Here is a 12,518-nt window from a genome sequence, read left to right on the forward strand (position 1 = left end):
GGCTTTCAGCTTTAGGAGGAATAAGGAAGTGCTACATACAGAAATAAATGTGAGTCTGTTCTATTAAATATGATGTGCCAGATGTAAATTTTATGTTCATCTAACTACACAGTGCCTACACTACATATATGTATTGCCATTCATACCTTTTTTTTTTGGCTGGAGGTAGTCTTTAAGGAGAATAGTGTATACAAGTAAAAAAAAGTGTTCAAAAAGACCTTGAAGTTTAACCGATGAAGCTTACAGTGTCGAAAATCGAATGCATCCGAGCAAAGTTCTGCTACACAAAAACACTCCAATCACTTGAAGAATCACTTGTTTGCTGACATGTACAGCCCTGCATTGAGGCCTTAAAGCTGCAGTGGTTTATTTAGGGAAAAATGGCCTGGTCTTTAGGGGGGGGTTAACACTGGTCCTCAAGTGGCTAAGGCCTTTTTGCACCGACAGTTGATAGGTAGTGAAATGCATCCCTCTCAAACTTACGACTGCTTGCTGCTGCTTGGCAACTGCTCACTGCTACCTGGCAACTGCTTGCTGAGCACACAGTTCAACTGCCCGTGGAAAAGAGGCCTAAAAGGCAAATGCCGTCTTGGAGTGTGCATTTGTTTCCTGTTTTTTCACATATACATGATGCCTGTTATGGCAAACAATCTTGTCATGATTGTATCAGGTAACAGTAAGGACACTTGTACCGATCTGCCTAGCAGCATGTTCTCTTAGGAGGTGCCATGCAATGGTACAATCTACAATAACAGTTAACCAAACATTTTACAGCTTGGCGGAACCTAAAACGATCACAATGGGCTCTATTCACAAAACCATGTGCGGTAACACTTTTTTTAGATGAAAAATTACCTCCAGTGATAATTCAGTGAAAATAGTGAGTGTTCACAAAAAAATGTACCGAGTGTGATACATGTTTGATAAAAGTGCGGTAAAACAGGTGATAAAACTGTCAGTAATATGTACGGAAATAAAGCTTTTTTGACCACTGTAGGGCAGCCCATATACTTACCACACAGACGACTCAGGAAAGCCTGTCACATTTCAAGTGGGACCTCAACTCTTGTGCAGGACAGAAGGAAAACATAGAAATGCACCCTGTATGTATATAATTTAGCCTGTCTAATTCCCCCTAATCTGTGAATAATCTCAACTGTAATTTTAGCTGTCAGCTGGCTGCCTCAGCAGAGCAGCTAATGTATAAACACAGGATGTTAACCCTATGTCTGCTTCCATGAAAGCAGGAAGTACATACACTGGAGATTTTTTGCTGGATTTATATCAGCTGTAACAAAGAAATGTTTTTCTTTAAACGTAATTATGCTGTTGCTTTTTTTTTAGAGCAGAAAGGAATTTCCTGCTCGGCATCTATTAAATCTAAAAGACTGTACAAGGTCTGAAAGTGCGCCTTGAGATTAGACACACTCGTCTTTTCTGCCTTCTATGTAAAATTGACATTAACTCAAGCAAACAAAGCTCAAAAGGCTCCATCCCGAAGGCCAAAAGCAGAGAAGTGATAATTATCACCTACCATTTGTAGGTGATAAAAAATAAAAAAAAATCCTTAACACCAACTTTTCAATTGAGAATCTCAAATTGGAGATAAATGTTGAAGTAATTACCACACTTTTACCGCATGAGGTAATTTAGGGAGAAAAAAAATTGTGAATTTGAAAATGGAGATATTTTGGTCGGTGTTTATCACTACCTAATTTAACTCATGCAGTAACTCATTGAGAATAGAGCCCATTGGCAACAATACAATCTGTCACATATACATAGCTATTTTTACAATGCCACCACCCTATGCAGACTACATAATGTTCACTACTATGGCCTCAATTCACTGAGCAGTTTAGACTAGTCTACAGATGGTTTGGTCAGTTGCATCAAAGGGAAATTCACTATTACCAAATGTTTTAGACCTGTTTTTAGATCTGGTCTAAAACATTTGGTAATTAGGTAGGTAAAACGGGAAATGATCAAAAGATGCAATTCACAAACAAGTAGCTAACTACATCACTGACGTAACCGACATCCTTTTCCTTTGATGAGCTCTCCTCTACAATTAAACTCCGGCATATTTAATTCAAAAGGTTCCATCCTCACATCTAAAATACCTCACAGACAGTTAAGGAGTTGTGGGCCCCAATGCAAGTTTTACAATAGGGCCCCCCAAGCACTCTATACGTAACAATTGATACGGCGCACCAAAACCTGCCAATGGCCACTACAGTGTCAGAGGTGCAAGAAGGGGATGGGAAACAGTTTGTTAATAATTACCACTATTCAAAGTATCTATAGAAGTGATTATTAAGAGCAAAGGACCAATAGAGAGGTAATACTGTAGTTGAGGGTGAGCCCTTTGGGGCCCCTCTGGCCCAAGGGCCCCGATGCGGTCGCTACCTCTGCAACCCCTATTGCTACGCCCCTGCTCACAGAATTGCTTTACCTACAGAAATCAGCTGGTCTAATCTCTGTCAAATAAGTGGGCGTGGTTACTCCTTGTTTGCCTTTGTGAATTGTGTAATTACTGAATGTTAGTCCAGGTCTAAAATATTACACCAAACCATCAGTAGACTAGTCTAAACTGCTTAGTGAATTTAGGCCATAAGTCTCCATGTTTAATGAGCTAGGCCTCTCACATGGACAGCTGAACTGCACACCTGCCACATAGTTCAGCTGTTTATCTGCACAGCAAAGAGCGCCGTCTCCTTGCTATGTAATGCAACCAAATGGCATTTCTAGTACATGCGGAGGACAGGCCCCCCACCCCACTGCCTTGAGCAGATCTACAGGAAGAGCTTGGCAGGTGGTGATCACTGATGGTGTGAAAGAGACAAACCTAGACATCTCCTATTCCCACACGTGCAACTTAAGTCAATGAAAGCAGCAGCACAAGTAGTTATGTCATACTATTACTGTTTAACCACATAACGACCGCCCCCAGCCGATGGGCGGCGGCAAAGTCTGGGCCCAAACGACCGCAATACGCCCATCGGCGGGGGCGGCTGCGGGAGTGGCTATGCGGCGATCGCGTCATTCGTGACGCGATCAGCCGCCGGGGACTGGCTCCGCCCCCCGTTCGCCGTAACCCGCCGGCCGTTCGGAAGCGCCGGCGGGTTACTGGCATCCGGATCGCCGCTGCAACAGTGTATAATAGGCTTTGTAATGTATACAAAGCCTATTATACTGGCTGCCTCCTGCCCTGGTGGTCCCAGTGTCCGAGGGACCACCAGGGCAGGCTGCAGCCACCCTAGTCTGCACCAAACACACTGATTTCCCCCCCCCCTGCCCCCTGATCGCCCACAGCACCCCTCAGACCCCCCCCTGCCCACCCCCCAGACCACTGTTTGCACCCAGTCACCCTCCTAATCACCCATCAATCACTCCCTGTCACTATCTGTCAACGCTATTTTTTTTTTAAGTCCCTAATCTGCCCCCTACTCCCTCCTGATCACCCCCCCACCCCTCAGATTCTCCCCAGACCCCCCCCCCCCCCGTGTACTGTATGCATCTATCCCCCCTGATCACCTGTCAATCACCTGTCAATCACCTGTCAATCACCCGTCAATCACCCCCTGTCACTGCCACCCATCAATCAGCCCCTGATCTGCCCCTTGCGGGCAATCTGATCACCCCCCCACACCAATAGATCGCCCGCAGATCCGACATCAGATCACCTCCCAAATCCATTGTTTACATCTATTCTCTCCTCTAAACACCCACTAATTACCCATCAATCACCCCCTATCACCACCTGTCACTGTTACCCATCAGATTAGACCCTAATCTGCCCCTTGCGGGCACCCAATCACCTGCCCACACGCTCAGATTGCCCTCAGACCCCCCCCTTATCAATTCGCCCGTGCAATATTTACATCTGTTCTCCCCTGTAATAACCCACTGATTACCTGTCAATCACCCATCAATCACCCCCTGTCACTGCCACCCATCAATCACCCCCTGTCACTGCCACCCATCAATCAGCCCCTAACCTGCCCCTTGCGGGCAATCTGATCACCCACCCACACCAATAGATCGCCCGCAGATCCGACATCAGATCACCTCCCAAATCCATTGTTTACATCTATTCTCTCCTCTAAACACCCACTAATTACCCATCAATCACCCCCTATCACCACCTGTCACTGTTACCCATCAGATTAGACCCTAATCTGCCCCTTGCGGGCACCCAATCACCTGCCCACACGCTCAGATTGCCCTCAGACCCCCCCCTTATCAATTCGCCCGTGCAATATTTACATCTGTTCTCCCCTGTAATAACCCACTGATTACCTGTCAATCACCCATCAATCACCCCCTGTCACTGCCACCCATCAATCACCCCCTGTCACTGCCACCCATCAATCAGCCCCTAACCTGCCCCTTGCGGGCAATCTGATCACCCACCCACACCAATAGATCGCCCGCAGATCCGACATCAGATCACCTCCCAAATCCATTGTTTACATCTATTCTCTCCTCTAAACACCCACTAATTACCCATCAATCACCCCCTATCACCACCTGTCACTGTTACCCATCAGATTAGACCCTAATCTGCCCCTTGCGGGCACCCAATCACCCGCCCACACCTCAGAACGCCCTCAGACCCCAGCCCTGATCACCTCGCCAGTGCATTGCTTGCATCTATTTCCCCCCTCTAATCACACCTTGAGACACCCATCAATCACCTCCTGTCACCCCCTAGCACACCTACCCATCAGATCAGGCCCTAATTTGCCCCGTGTGGGCTCCTGATCACTCGGCCAAACCCTCAGATCCCCCTCAGACCCCCTTCCGATCACCTCCCCAGTGCATTGATTGCATCTATTTTCCCCTCTAACCGCCCCCTGAGACACCCATCAATCACCTCCTGTCACCCCCCTAGCACTCCTATCCATCAGATCAGGCCCAATACATCCTGTCATCTAAGAGGCCACCCTGCTTATGACCGATTCCACAAAATTTGCCCCCTCATAGACCACCTGTCATCAAAATTTGCAGATGCTTATACCCCTGAACAGTCATTTTGAGAAATTTGGTTTCCAGACTACTCACAGTTTTGGGCCCGTAAAATGCCAGGGCAGTATAGGAACCCCACAAGTGACCCCATTTTAGAAAGAAGACACCCCAAGGTATTCTGTTAGGTGTATGATGAGTTCATAGAATATTTTATTTTTTGTCAAAAGTTAGCGGAAATTGGATTGTTATTGTTTTTTTCACAAAGTGTCATTTTTCACTAACTTGTGAGAAAAAATAAAATCTTCTATGAACTCACCATACCCCTAACGGAATACCTTGGGGTGTCTTCTTTCTAAAATGGGGTCACTTGTGGGGTTCCTATACTGCCCTGGCATTTTAGGGGCCCTAAACCGTGAGGAGTAGTCTAGAAAACAAATGCCTCAAAATGACCTGTGAATAGGACGTTGGGCCCCTTAGCGCACCTAGGCTGCAAAAAAGTGTCACACATGTGGTATCGCCGTACTCAGAAGAAGTAGTATAATGTGTTTTGGGGTGTATTTTTATACATACCCATGCTGGGTGGGAGAAATCTCTCTGTAAATGGACAATTGTGTGTAAAAAAAATCAAATAATTGTCATTTACAGAGATATTTCTCCCACCCAGCATGGGTATGTGTAAAAATACACCCCAAAACACATTATACTACTTCTCCTGAGTACGGCGGTACCACATGTGTGGCACTTTTTTGCACCCTAAGTGCGCTAAGGGGCCCAAAGTCCAATGAGTACCTTTAGGATTTCACAGGTCATTTTGCCACATTTGGTTTCAAGACTACTCCTCACGGTTTAGGGCCCCTAAAATGCCAGGGCAGTATAGGAACCCCACAAATGACTCCATTTTAGAAAGAAGACACCCCAAGGTATTCCGTTAGGAGAATGGCGAGTTCATAGAAGATTTTATTTTTTGTCACAAGTTAGCGGAAAATGACACTTTGTGAAAAAAAACAATTACAATCAATTTCCGCTAACTTGTGACAAAAAAAAAAAATCTTCTATGAACTCACCATACATCTAACGGAATACCTTGGGGTGTCTTCTTTCTAAAATGGGGTAATTTGTGGGGTTCCTATACTGTCCTGGCATTTTAGGGGCCCTAAACCGTGAGGAGTAGTCTTGAAACGAAATTTCTCAAAATGACCTGTGAAATCCTAAAGGTACTCATTGGACTTTGGGCCCCTTAGCGCAGTTAGGGTGCAAAAAAGTGCCACACATGTGGTATCGCCGTACTCAGGAGAAGTAGTATAATGTGTTTTGGGGTGTATTTTTCCACATACCCATGCTGAGTGGGAGAAATATCTCTATAAATAGACAATTGTGTGTAAAAAAAATAAAAAAATTGTCATTTACGGAGATATTTCTCCCACCCAGCATGTGTATGTGTAAAAATACACCCCAAAACACATTATACTACTTTTCCTGAGTACGGCAATACCACATGTGTGGCACTTTTTTGCGGCCTAACTGCGCTAAGGGGCCCAAAGTCCAATGAGCATCTTTAGGCTTTACAGGGGTGCTTACAATTAGGCACCCCCCAAATGCCAGGACAGTAAACACACCCCACAAATGACCCCATTCTGGAAAGTAGACACTTCAAGGTATTCAGAGAGGAGCATAGTGAGTCCGTGGCAGATTTCATTTTTTTTTGTCGCAAGTTAGAAGAAATGGAAACTTTTTTTTTTTTTTTTTTTTGTCACAAACTGTCATTTTCCGCTAACTTGTGACAAAAAATAAAATCTTCTATGAACTCACCATGCCTCTCACTGAATACTTTGGGATGTCTTCTTTCCAAAATGGGGTCATTTGGGGGGTATTTGTACTATCCTGGAATTTTAGCCCCTCATGAAACATGACAGGTGCGCAGAAAAGTCAGAGATGCTTGAAAATGGGAAAATTCACTTTTGGCACCATAGTTTGTAAACGCTATAACTTTTACCCAATCCAATAAATATACACTGAATGTTTTTTTTTTTATCAAAGACATGTAGCAGAATAACTTTCGCGCTCAAATGTATAGGAAATTTTACTTTATTTGAAAAATGTCAGCACAGAAAGTTAAAAAAGTCATTTTTTTGACAAAATTCATGTCTTTTTTGATGAATATAATAAAAAGTAAAACTCGCAGCAGCAATCAAATAGCATCAAAAGAAAGCTGTATTAGTGACAAGAAAAGGAGGTAAAATTCATTTAGGTGGTAGATTTTATGACCGAGCAATAAACCGTGAAAGCTGCAGTGGTCTGAATGGAGAAAAAGGCTCTGGTCCTTAAGGGGCGAAAAGACTGTGGTCCCGAAGTGGTTAAAGTAGAATAGTGGCATTTTTGGCTTGCATTGAAAATTCCTGCAGATTGTATGTTGCTTGGAACAGGGCAAATTAAATGCAGAGAGAGATCTGTTCTGTTGCCTGCCTGCACACCACAGACTGATTCCTGATTCCAGCATGAAATCTAACTGGAATTAGCCTAGTGATGCTGCCTGCAACCCCCTCCCCAAACTATGCCTGTGCTCTGAAAGGTCTCGCTTGTCCGTCTAGTGCTACATGGTGCAGGCACTCGTTGTGAAGGCGGATCATGTCGGGAGTCGCGCCAGTGGACAGGTGATAATTTACAGAGCACAGGCACCAGAGAGGACATATTGCACTTGGGACAGTGGCCAAGGGTCTGTCGCGTACTTCAGTTATCGTGATATCAAACTGCGTTACCACAATGCACCACCAATCTTATTTTATTTTTTTATTGAAAGGGACTGACTGGGATTCTAGAGGGATGTGTTCTGTTTCAAACAGTCTTGATAATATCTCCTGTCTCTTGTGCTGCATAGGTATCTGGGCAGCTTTAAAACTTTTATGTCCCTTTAAGCAATACCAGGTGCCTGGCTATCCTGCTGATCCTCTGCCTCTAATAATACTTAGTCATAGACCCTGAACAAGCATGCAGCAGATCAGGTGTTTCTGACATTGTCAGATCTGACATGATTACTTGCCAGCTTGTTTCTGGTGTTACTCAGACACCTCTGTAGCCAAAAAGAACAACAGGGATGCAGGCAACTGGTATTGTTTAACCACTTAAGGACTGCAGTCGTAACCGGCCGCCTAACCCTCTTTAAGGACCAGGCATTTTGCGGTGGGGGGGTGTGCGTTTCAGGGGGTCAGGCGACCGGATCCCCTCTGTGGCTGGCTGTGCAGTGTTCCCCCCCCCCCCTTTTTCCAGCAGCCATCACTCACCTTCCAGGCTCCAGCGATGAGCCGCAGTAGCCCCCTCTTCTTCGGCTGGCATCTCCGCTCCTAATGCCGCTCAGTTCCGGGTAGCAGCTTGATGACGACATCAAGCCGGGACCCGGAACTAAGCGACATTAGAAGCGGAGATGCCGGCCAGAGCAGAGGGGGCGCCGAACGTCACTGGAACGGCAGGGAGGTGAGTGGGTCCTCTTCGTTTCCCCCCTGCCGCCGCCGCTGTCAAAGTGATCAGCAGCCATACGCGATGGCTGCTGATCACTCGGGGAAGATGTTAGCTGTCATATGGGTGCGCACGATCGCGTCGGGAGCGGAAACAGCGGACCGGCGTAGATCCTACGCCGCATCAGGCTAGAACATGCACGTGGTCCTGAAAAGGTTAAAGGAGTTCTTTTGCGAAAAAAGTAGGCAGTTAAAAAATGTGACAGATGACAGGTTTTGGGCCAGTCCATCTTTTTAAGGGGGATTCTAAGGGCTTTCTTTGTTTTCAACAGCATTTCCTGAACAGTTGCAAAATTTATATATGACAGTCACTGCGCTCTTGACATCAGAAAACAGGCATCCACCTTGCCCCCCTATATGAAACCACTCACCAGCAGTTGTGGTCTGCAGGCAGACCAATCAGCGCTTTCGGGGTGTATGGCCCCCCCGTCGCCTCTCTGGCTCTGCTGCCTCTGGCGTAGTCCGTAAATGATGCGGATCCGTAGTGGTCTCCTGGTCCGGTGTTGGTGTCAGCTTGTTAAGAGAAAAAACACACAGGAAGACCCGCTTCCAATAGTGTGATTCCGTTTATTTAAAAAAGGGGGATATATAAAAATAGTTGACTGAGGGGCACTGAGCGATACACTAGGTGGTAGATGGAGTCACCTTCTGTGTGGCCACCAGATGCTAGTGAACTCCTCTCCGTGCCGCTACCGTGCGTCCCGTGGGATTAAAAACTTGCTAAGTACGCCAGGATCTATCACACCGCTATAGTCACTGTCTCCAGCGTCTATGCGTGCCTGCGTACTAGCTTGCGTAATACGTCACTCCGTTGGCTCTGCAAACAGTAGTCTGAGTAGGTGAACAGGGAGGGGAAGGGTCTGAGGGTTGCTGTGGGCGATCAGAGGGGGCAGGATCAGTGTGCTTTTGTGCTTACTACAAGGGCTGCCTCCTCCCCTGGTGGTCGCTCGATCACTGGGACCACCAGGGGAGGAGGCAGCCAGTAAAATACACTTTGTATACATAACTAAGTGTATTATACACTTTTGAATGCGGTGACCGCAGGGTTAACAACCCGCCGGTGCTGCTAATTGGCTGGCGGGTGGGCGGAGCCTAATGCCGGCGGATGCGCCCACATCCCCGGCTGATCAGTCTCCCAGGTGCCGCCGCCGATCGGCGTTACGCGGTCCTGGGGGTGCCACTTTGCCGCCGCCAATTGGTAGTGGGCGGTCGGCAAGTGGTTAAAAGGAAATAAATATGGCAGCCTCTATATACTTCTCACTTCAGTTGTCCTTTAAGGACACCTGAAGTGACAGGTATATGGAGGCTGCCATAATTATTCCCTTTTAAACAATACTAGTTTCCTGGCAGTCCTGCTGATACTCTGCCTCTAATACTTTTAGCCATAGACCCTGAACATGCATGCAGATCAGGTTTCTAATATTTTTGTCAAATTTGCCAAAATTGGCTGCATGCTTGTTTCTGGTATGATTCAGAAAGTACCGGAGCCAAATAGATCAGCAGGACTGCCAGGAAATTAGTAATGTTTAAAGAGAAATAAATATGGAAGCCTCTATGTACCTGACAATTCAGGTGTCCTTTAAAACGGACCTGAGCTCGGAACGTTCTCTCTGCTCTAAAAGACAAGCAACAGCATAATAACCGTTAAACAAAAAAAATTCTGTATTACAGCTTGTACAATTCCCAAAATAAATCTGCACTATTTCTACTTCCTGATTTACTGAAGCAGACATATTGTTAACATCCTGTGCTTTCAAATGAGCTTATCTGCCATGTCATGTGACACAAGGGAGAGATCAAATTACAACTTGTGGTTAAACAAATGATGGGGAATTAAACTGGCTAAACTCTCTAAATACATGCAGGGTGCATTTCTCTATGTTTTCTTTCTGTCCTGTGCAAGAGTTCAGGTCCACTTTAAGCTTCATACTCAAAATCTTCTACAAGATGATGTTCATCCTGCTTTATGGAATTGGATTTTAAGGTTTCCTGTTACTTCTCTTCCTCAATGTTTAGGTCAGAAATGCCTGGTTAGTTCAGTGTCTTAGTGGCAGTGACACTACAAGCCAGAATAGTGTGAAAAGATTTTAACCACTTTGCCTCCCCTTTATGGACCAGAGCAGTTTTAACGTTTTAGCTATGCCCCTATTTAATCAGCAATAACTTTATCCCTACTTATGCCACCTAAATGATCTATATATCGTTTTTTTCAAGACAAGCTAGACTTTCATTGGGTGGTATTTTGTCCCAAGAAGAATTTTGTTTTGTACGCCTTTTAATGGGAAAAAGAGGGGGAAAAAATTTATTATTTCTTATATAGTTACATCGTTATTTGGGTTGAAAAAAGACATATGTCGATCAAGCTCAACCAGAAAATAAAGTACAACACCAGCCTGCTCCCTTACATATCCCTGTTGATCCAGTGGAAGGTGAAAAAGCCTTGCAAAGCATAGTTCATTTAACCCTGAAAAGGGAAAAAATTCCTTCCCAACTCCAGATGGCAATCATGCAAAATCCCTGGGTCAACACCACCGGGAATTGCCTAGTAATAGCCATGGATGTCTTTCAATGCAAGGAAAGAATCCAAGCCCCCTTTAGGGCAGAATCGCGCGATTCCCACTAACCGCAAACCGCTAGATGTTTTTAAAACCGCTAGTCCTATTGTTTCCTATGGCAGTGTTCTCACTCGTGGGCAATTTGCGACTGGCCTCTTGCCGTTGTAGTCCCCTGATGGGCCTCTTGCCGTGTTAGTCCCCCGATAGGCCTCTTGCCGTGTTAGACCCCTGATGGGCCTCTTGCCATTGTAGTGCCCCGATGGGCCTCTTGCTGTTGTAGTCCCCCGATGGGCCTCTTACCGTGTTAGTCCCCCGATGTGTCATTTGCCATCTTAATCCCCAACGGGTCTCTTGCCGTTTTAGTCACCCGATGGGCCTCTTGAGATGTTAGTCCCCTGACGGGTCTTTTGCCGTGTTAGTCCCCCAATGGGCCTCTTGCCATTGTAGTCCCCCGATGGGCCTCTTGACGTTGTAGTCCCCCTATGGACCACTTGCCATTGTAGTCCCTCGATGGGCCTCTTGCCATTGTAGTCCCATGATAGGCCTCTTGCCGCCTCTGTCAAGACCCCAGAAAGAACATAGATGCATGGTCCCTACCCTGCTGAGTTGTCAGCTAAACCCTCCCCTTTCCTGTGAACCAGTTCATAACACCATCCTAGTATATGTTGGCACAACCCACCCCATGCTAACTAAACAAGAGAAGAATCTTCCAATGTAAAACACAATCTTCTCTAGGGAACCTACCCTCCACCCCTTTTATTGCCTATAATAGTTGAAAGGGTTTTGTCATTGTAGACCTAACCAGTTGGAAGGCGTACAAACTCCAGAAAACTCCAAAAAAATCCGCTCGCCTAAGAGAAACCTCCCACCCCACCAGTATGCTATAGATGTGGTCTCAACTTCACTTCTGACTTGAACCCACACGACGCCTTCTCTTCCCCTGACAATCACACATACCAAGAAGAGTACCACTTCTGGCTGCGGAGATACCGTTCTTGATTTGTGAGACAAATGGACTGCGCAGTAGAGATCAAAGTCTCAGCTAAGTCAAGACACCAGCAATAGCATAGATCAATGGCCCTACACTGCTGAATTATCAGCAAAAAAAAACCTCCCAGATTAAGACACTCCCCAGAGAACAATTTCATCCCCCCAACATGCTGTACGTTGGCTTCCCACCTAGTGCTAACCTAACATGAGAAGAATCTTCCACTGGGAATCAATCTTCTCAGGGACCCCACCCGCACCTTCGGTTCTCTATATACAGTACATATTAGTAAAATTAAACCTACAGATATTAGGGACTAATTTTTTTTATTTGGCCGCAAGATGTCCCCACGCATTTTTTTCTATTGCATACAATAAGTATGCAAATAGGATGTGTTACATCAGAAGTGATGCAGGCATCTCATTGATGCCGGTGATCACAGGGACCTAGAGGGGAGATGAATGAATAGGACTAAAGTTCCCATTCATTAACCTA

Source organism: Hyperolius riggenbachi, chromosome 9, assembly GCF_040937935.1.
Source record: "Hyperolius riggenbachi isolate aHypRig1 chromosome 9, aHypRig1.pri, whole genome shotgun sequence".
Lineage (NCBI taxonomy): Eukaryota > Metazoa > Chordata > Amphibia > Anura > Hyperoliidae > Hyperolius > Hyperolius riggenbachi.